Raw genomic sequence first — 8,601 nt, forward strand, 5'->3', positions numbered from 1 at the left:
GCTTAAGGCCATATAGGAATTTCTTTAGTCTACATACCTTCCCTTTTTTATCACTTATCTCAAAACCAGGCGATATCTTCAGGTAGCTTCTTCCAACTCACCATTCAAGAAAGCATTATTTATATCCAGGTGGTGCAATTCCCAATCAAGATTGACAACCAGTGAAAGTAAAACTCGTATAGAGTTTAGCTTGGCAACCGGAGCAAAAGTCTCCTTGTAGTCAAGTCCTTGAGTTTGTGTGAAACCTTAGGCAACTAATCTAGCCTTGTACCTGTCAATGTTGCCATCTGATTTATACTTAACCGTGAATACCCACTCGCTACCAACAATCTTTTTGCCATTAGATAGCCTCACAATATCCTGAGTATCATTTGTTTCTAAGGTCTGCATCTCATCCATAACTGATGTCTTCCATCTTGAATCTTGTAGTGCATGATATATATATCTAGGGATCTCAATTTTATCAATACTAGCAGTGAAGGCCCTGAACTGGGGAGATAAGTTTGAATACATCAAATGATTAGAAATAGGATGTTTAGTACATGATCTCACCCCTTCCGTGGTGCTGTTGGGATGTCTAAATCATCAAATCCTGCAGATTCCACCCTTTCCATAACATCAGTATCTGGACTTATCTTCGGATTGGACAATAGGCCTTGTTGAGGATCACGAGGCCTTCTGGAATAAACCAATGGTGGTTTTTCAGGAGCCTGAACTTCCTGGATCTGGTTGTTCTTATCTTCCCTTTGATTAGGCACCAGGCTTTGGGTAGATATAGGGATTGTTTCTATGAGTTTTTCAGTGGGTAATGGAGGAACAATTGGAGAAGAAACATAAACAGTAGGAGGAAAGGAAGTGAAGGAAGAGAAATAAGTGAGGGAAGAGAAATGGTAGGATCCGAATATTGCTCTATACTAGACTTGCCCCCCTACAGAGGAATATGAGGGTAAAAAGGTTGATGCTTGAGAAAAGAAACATCACAAGACATAATGAATCGTCAGGTAAAGGGACAATAGCACTTGTATCCTTGATGGGTAAGAGAGTAGCCAACAAACACACATTTAAGAGCTTTTGGTCCAAGTTTGGATTGAGAAGTTTGATGATTATGCACAAAAACAATGCATCCAAAGACCTTTGGGAAAAGGGAATTAAGGATTATAGTATGATGAGGGTAGAATTCAAGGAAGACACTTAAGGGAGTTCTGAAACCAAGAACCTTAGATGGAAGTCGATTAATGAGATATGAGGCCACGAGGATGGCTTCCCCCCAGTAGGAATTAGGCATTGAACCAGTAAACATGATAGCTCTAGCAGTCTCAAGAAGGTGAAGATTTTTCCTTTTTGCCACCCCATTTTGTTGAGAATTGTAAGGACGTGAACTTTGGTGAATAATGTTATGTTCAGCTAGATAATGGTTGAATTCATTTGAGAAATATTCCCAGTCATTATCTGAACGCAGAACATGGATGGAGGATTGAAACACATTTCTTACCATTTGATGAAACCTTTTGAAGACATTATAGGCTTCAGATTGGTCTTTTATTAAGAAAACCCAACAAACTCTTGTATGGTCATCTATGAAGGTGATAAACCAACGAGTATTAGTTAGATTAGGAGTTCTTACTCGTCTCCAAATGTCACTATGGACCAAGTAAAATGGTTTAGAAGGTTTATAGATATGAATTAGATGTGGAATTCCAGTCTGTTTGGCAAGAATACATTGCTCCCAATGAAAAGAAGGACACTTTTTATTGATAAAAAGAGAAGGATACAAAACTTTAAGATACTTAAAGCTAGGATGCCCTAAACGTTTGTGCCATAACATGACTTTAGAATTTGAAATAGCAGATAAGGAGGATTGGATATGTGACCTAGATCCAAGGAAATGACAAGGCCCTAAGATATAATAAAGACCATCTTTCTCCTTAACACTGCCAATCGTTTTTCCCAAAGATAGGCCCTAAAATTCATAATGAGATGGGAAGAAAGTTACCAAACAACTCATGTCTCTAGTTAGTTTGCTTACAAATAACAAATTACATTTCAAATCAGGCACATATAACATAGATTTTAGGGTTAACCCTGCCAAACATATTGTCCCTTTTCCATGAGTTAAAGATGTTGTACATCAGCCATGGAGATGGTCATACACTACTCACATGGTTCATAAGCTGACAAGACCTTGAGTAAACCTGTCATGTGGTTTGAAGCACTTGTATCTATAATCCAAGAATCCATAGTGAGTCTACGAGAAAGTAAGGATTGTCTAGGTATACCTTGTTTGGCTAGAGATGCTGCTAGTTTCAGATTTTCTGTAGCGTCAAATTTTATTTTTGTCTAGCTTAGTAGCTACTGTAATAATTCAACCTGATCTGCTGATAAAGTCAGATTAGTTGGTTTTCTAGCTTTAGATTCTGCCACATAGGCAAATTAGGTTACCTTCCTCTGGTTCTTTGGCCTTCAATTTGTTGGTTTGCCATGGATCTCCCAGCAAGTTTCCCTTGTATGGTATGACTTATTACAGTGGTTACACCATTACTTGTCTCTTTGGGATTCTCCTCAAGATGTGTTAGTAATTTTCATCCTTCAGGTAATAAGGGTTGATGTTTGTGGGATGGCATCATTAGAAGACCACCCTCATGGATTTAGCATCACTCTCCTCCTACTCTCTTCTCGTCTTACATCTGTAAATGCTTCTCTTATAGATGGAAAAGGCTTAGTTCCAAACAATTTGCCTCTAACTTCATCTAACTCGGAATTGAGACCATGAAGAAAGTAAAACACTCACTCTTTCTCCAACATCTTGTTATACCTTGCCTTGTTGTCCGAATGGCAGATCTAATCTCAAAACACTGAGCAGTGTTTTCCGTGTCAGAGTATATTTCTTGCACCGCTTCCCAAATCTCCTTGGTTATCTTGTAGAATACGCATGTCCTTCCAATCCTCAACTCCATAGAATTGATCAACCAAGCTATGAGAATAGAAATTTCAGCTTCCCAAATGTCATAGGTTGTTGATTCCGCATCAGGCTTGGGGACTACTCCTATAAGGTAACCAACCTTCCCTTTACCCTTAATTACCAGCAAAACTGATTGGAACCATTCTCTAAAGTTAGTTCCATTTAATTTATATTGAGTAATCTGGAGGGAATGATTGTTGAGGGCCATTGGAACTTGTGTAGTTGTAATCAGATGAGGGAAAGTGGTGGACATCTTACTGGCTGCTTGGGTTTCAACCATTACGTCCACCAAAAGAACTTTACAATTCATAGATAAAGAAGAAATGTCTGCCACAAGAACTAGTGGCTCTGATACCATGAATAGAAAAATAATTCAGATGAGTAGGAGGATTATCTTGAGTGTTTTGGAGGCTGAATGAAAAATTAGTGTTTTCCTCACTTTGCATTGAACCGTAGGTTGGAAATATATGCACAAGATATCTTAAAATATCTCCTAAAATACAGGGATAGGATACAACAAATTTAAACAACACTACATTCAAATATTACAGACGAAAACAGAATTTTGAACTTTAACTTATCTCTTCTCTTCCGTTTTGGAACTGCTTCATCTCTTCTTCCACTTATCCTTTTAGTTTGTAATTCTCCTATCTTTTCTCTCATAACAACCTTATCTCTTTGCCTCTCGTCCATAACTTGAACTCATTCTTTTCCTATCTTCTCCAACACCCATCAATGCCAACCGTCAACTACTAAGTCGCCAAATACCAGCACTGCAAGTAAAGAGGCAAAAACAGTTGTATGATGCATCCAGTTTTACCTATATATGTGTGCATTCTTTATCCTCCTTGTTTGTGGTGTAGGTGGTGTGTGATTTTAGTTGTTTTACACAATCAGTTTGATTTGTTGCTTATTGGGATAACCGGTTCTTTAATGTCAAGATATTCTTTTTTTTTTTAATTTTGGATGTGAAAACGCAGGGTGGGGTCAGGATATGTTTTGCAGGGAGGGACAAGACAAGAGTTTGCTGCAGTGGAGTGGACTGACAGTAAAGTCCCACAATCCACATGCAATTACACCTCAAAAGTAATGTAAGTCCTCTCAATTTCAGTCAGTGGTCAATTACCAATGAGTTTACACAATGAAAGCATGATTCTAAACAGTACCTTGAATTAAGGGCCCAGACATAATACAAGAGATATTTAGTTTAGCCCCCCAGATCTAAAAGCTCAATTAGTATTTCAATTGAAAATTATGTCATTATTGTACATTCGGGGTGAAGTACCCAGACTCACAGATTTCACACCTTTTCTAACACTACATAGTCTCTGAACATACACCACATGTCAGCCTCATCAATTGGCTGATTGAAGATTCCACGTGTTAGCCTCATGTTAGTCGCATGTGCACCCCTCACAAAATCTTCCAAGAAACTAAGGCTTGAAAGTTACAGCCAATGGTCCCATTTGTCACCCCCCCTCCTTCTCACTCCTCTTGATAACCAGATCCTAAGTATTAGGTAATCCTACGTACAACTTCTATCATCAGAACTTGGGAATCCCTTCAATAGCCCCATCTCCATTTCTCTTGGTTGTTCTGGCTGTTTCCCTTTCAACTTCGGTTCTCATGACACTTCAGTGCAAACCATTTTCCTAGAGGGCCAGCTATATGATCATTCATACCCAACAACTAAACATCTAACTCCTTTGGAAAAAGTGCTTTAGTAATCTTATTAGTTATAAAATAGCACTGTGCCATTACACAACTACTATCTTAGGATGATCTTTCTCATTTAGGCACAACCACTTAACAACCTATAACATGTACACCAAAATCAATTAAGTACAATCAACTTGAACCCCCTTCAAGCCCCCTCCCCCTGCGTAAAACACACACGCAACAACAACAACATACCAAGCCTCAATTTCCCTTTCTAAATTAATTTCCTAGATAAGTCTTTTCTCAATGCTTAGCCTTCTCTATATGCCCCTTCAGTTTCTCCAATTTTAATCTCTCAACTTTCTCAATCTGTAATACTTTACTAAAATTGGTGAAACCTCCATATTTTTACCAAATTTATGACATCCAAACACTACTTTATTTGTTCAATAGAAATGGCCACAACACCAATTAACATCCCACAGAGAGCACCTCTTTAACAATATCTCCAACAATCGCACAACAAAAATCTGTAACAACATCAAACCTCTCAAAGTTAATTATTTTTTGTTTCTACCCAAACAAGTAGAAGTGTTCTTTGGTGATTTAACCACCATATTGACACCCAAAAACAACTAACATCAAACCACTGCCCCACTTCAAAACTCTCAGCATCCCAAAAAGTACTCATACTTTCATTTTGGTATTATTTGCAACAATTTAACTCTAAAATAAATGAATCCTGAAAAAGAATCAAAGTTGTCAATTTAACCCATTGACAACTGTGTTGGCCCAACAAATCCGAGGAAATTGAACTCGTATCTATCCAATAAACCCATACCCATTAATCACATATCAAAAACAATACCATAAATAAGAAGAGCAAAAGAAAGAGATCCCAGCACCCCAACAAATTCAAATTTCACACAAAGTCAAGAAACATCACTGATTCCAGTAGCAATGGAATGGAACAGGACACAAACCAAATCATAGAACGAGAGCAACCTAAATCTACCGCGACCTCTGAATTCAATGAACAAACTTAAAAAAGCAGCTATCCACGCCAAATCAAATTCAAAAATCCACAGATGTACAGAAATGTTCACGTAAATTGGCAGAATTCGAGGAGAGGAAGGAGGAGAAAAGTACAGGAAGAGAATCAAGAGCTAGGACTACACCTTGAGTTATATGTGCATAAATAATAAAAAGATTCTTCGCGCCACACCACATTTTAATCATGCGCCTTAGTAGCTCACTCGCCTCTCTGCCTTAGATATGTTTACCATTTTACATTGTCTAATCCAAGGTTTAACGTACTAATAGCATTTTCCTTTCGAGTTTGAGAGGTCTACCGTTCGCCGAGAAGTGAAAGTGTACTTTTTCCAAAAAGAAGTTTCTTTGAAAAAGCTGAAGAAGCTGTGCAGGTCTACCGTTCGCCGAGAAGTGAGAGTGTACTTATTCCAAAAAGAAGTTTCTTTGAAAGAGCTGAAGAAGCTGTGCAATTATTACGAGCTGTTCCTCTCTGCCCAGCCATGGCTTCTCTGTCTAGCTGGACGGGACCGTTGGCCCGACCCTGATCAGCGAATGGTCAACCACAAAAGGTCCTTGTAGCTTTTTGAATTACGAAAATGCCATTTCCCAATTACTATTTGTTATTTTGTCTGATAGTTTACAACTGCGGCTAAGAGATCTAAATTGAATTTGAATATTTTAATGTGTGAAATGAATTTATGTATTTTATTAAATAATTTTAATTAAATTTAATGTAACACTAAGTAATGATTAAATAACAATAAATATATTTTATTTGTAAATAATGTGAATTTATTATATTTTATTTTATTATCTAAATAATATATTAACTAATGATAAATATATTATATTTTGAATCATGTAATTAAATAATAAAAAAAAGATAGACAGTTTATCTTTTTAAATCTATTGCCCCAATAAAGATTCTTACGACAGCCCTTGTTGATAATAAAAAATATAATAAAATTATCTTTCTTATTATTTTTCCAAATTGATGATTCATTTATTCAATACTACTAATTATTATAGAAGGATGGCGTCCCCTTAGCACTACCAGTAGTTTTGGTTGAATCTTGTGCAAATTAGGTTATGGTTGTATGGACAGCAAGTTATAACCATAAAAGACTAAAATATCTCTTTCATATTAATTAGAAATTGTATAATTTTAGTTTTAATCATTCTCGATAAAAATTACTCTATTTAATTTTTTTTATCTATTTTGAAATGTAGTTTAATTTATAACTTATATTAAAATAAGATTTGAAGGCAAAGACCTTTTAGGCCTATTTGATTGGGCATATTTTATATGAAAAAATATTATTTTTCACCCAAATTTCAATTTTTGAGGTATTTGATTGATCAAATTTTTCATGAAAAATATTTCTTCACTTATAGTTACGTGACACTTTTTCCCACTTTTGCTATAATTGATTTTTCCATTGGGGGGGGGGGGGGGGGTAGATTTGATTTTTCGTAGAAATTGAAAACTCACCCACCATACAGTTGCTTCCTCTTTCACCATCACCCATCACCAAAGAGTAGTGAAGATCAATCATCGACGGTTATAGTGGCCACCGAGAATGACAACGAAGATAGGCAACGACATCAAAAATGACAGCGGCAATGGGGGGATGAAGGAGAAATGGATTTGAGAGAGAGATGGGGAAGGCAGGGAGGAGGAGACGGATGGATTTGGGGAGGAAATTCCATAAAAAATAAAATTGTAATCAAACATAAAAAATTAAAAAATATGATGATTTCTATATTGAAAATTAAATCAATCAAATCAAATATCTTCAATTGATAATTTTTATGTGAATAATTTATAAATAATTAAATTATCTATAACTTAATTTCTTTTCATGTAAGTTTTATGCTTGTAATCAAATGACTCTTAATTAAATTAATTTGGTCTAGTCCTTTTCTATAATATAGTTTAAAATTATTTAAATCCGAACCAAGTAAAATCTCAAGCATAGTGACTGCAAGCATGTAGAATGGGGGTTAGGTCCAAATTAGTATTCCGAGCAATAGACAATAGCTAGTGGACTCAAAAAGGCTATTATTATTATTATTATTATTATTATTATATAAGGCTGTGGAGGAAAACACTGGTTAAAATAATTATAATTATTAAAAATATTATTATATTATTTTTTTATTTTTTTTAATATGTGAAACACAAAAGATCCTTAATCACAGATAATCTTTGTCACAGATCATTCCACATCTCCAAAACACTATTGTCCACCTTGACTTAGTTTAGATTCACAGAACATTCCATATCTCTAAAACACCATTGTCTACCTTGATTTAGTTTAGGTATATGAACATGTCCATCGCGAAGCGAAACCCAAGGGGCCCAATCCTTAGAATAGATACATGCGTTTGTATAGTACCAGATGGCAAGGAAAAATAAAAGTTTAGTCTACTTGAATCGATTGAACTTATTAGTTGGGCTTGATTTTTTTCTTACATCAATTTGGGTCAACTAATTTTTTTTTCAAAAATTAAGTTTTTGGTTCGATTTTTTGGTTGAAAGAACCAAATTGACCAAACTTAAAAATTATGTTATTTTGATGTTATAAAACGTCGTTTTCTTTGATTTTAAATGTTTTCTATTAGTTACTTTGATTTTTTTGAGTTTCTTTAGTTTAATAGATTCAGTTATATTTATAAGATTTATGTTCAGTTTTTTCGATTATCAATTAGTTTGATTTGGTTTTACTCTTTGATTCGGTTTAATCGATTAGTAAATTTTAATCGGTTCAAACTGACCATTTGCACACCCTTACCACACAAAGGTGGAATTGAAGTTATAATCTCGTTGTATTCTAAGTTATCGAATATTATTATTTAAAAAATAATTTAAAATAATAATATTATTATTTTAAATTATCATTTGAAGAGTTGTAAACCTCACGGCAATCTAAAAGTAAAGACATTAAATT

The 8,601-nt window shown here is 35.2% G+C and overlaps 1 protein-coding gene across 4 annotated transcripts in view; it reads right to left on the bottom strand.

The window, feature by feature from the left end:
- LOC127799203 (probable LRR receptor-like serine/threonine-protein kinase At5g10290) overlaps positions 1-6,188 on the bottom strand; it is a 65,231-nt gene extending 59,043 nt beyond the window's left edge. For 2 of the 4 annotated variants that reach the window (XM_052333008.1, XM_052333009.1), the window contains exon 1: positions 5,971-6,188. The gene's annotated coding sequence lies outside the window, so the exon portion shown is untranslated. The other 2 variants (XM_052333004.1, XM_052333014.1) reach the window with 2 other exon arrangements.
- Positions 6,189-8,601: the final 2,413 nt, after the last annotated feature.

Source organism: Diospyros lotus, chromosome 4 (genome assembly GCF_014633365.1).
Source record: "Diospyros lotus cultivar Yz01 chromosome 4, ASM1463336v1, whole genome shotgun sequence".
In the NCBI taxonomy this organism is placed as follows: Eukaryota; Viridiplantae; Streptophyta; class Magnoliopsida; order Ericales; family Ebenaceae; genus Diospyros; species Diospyros lotus.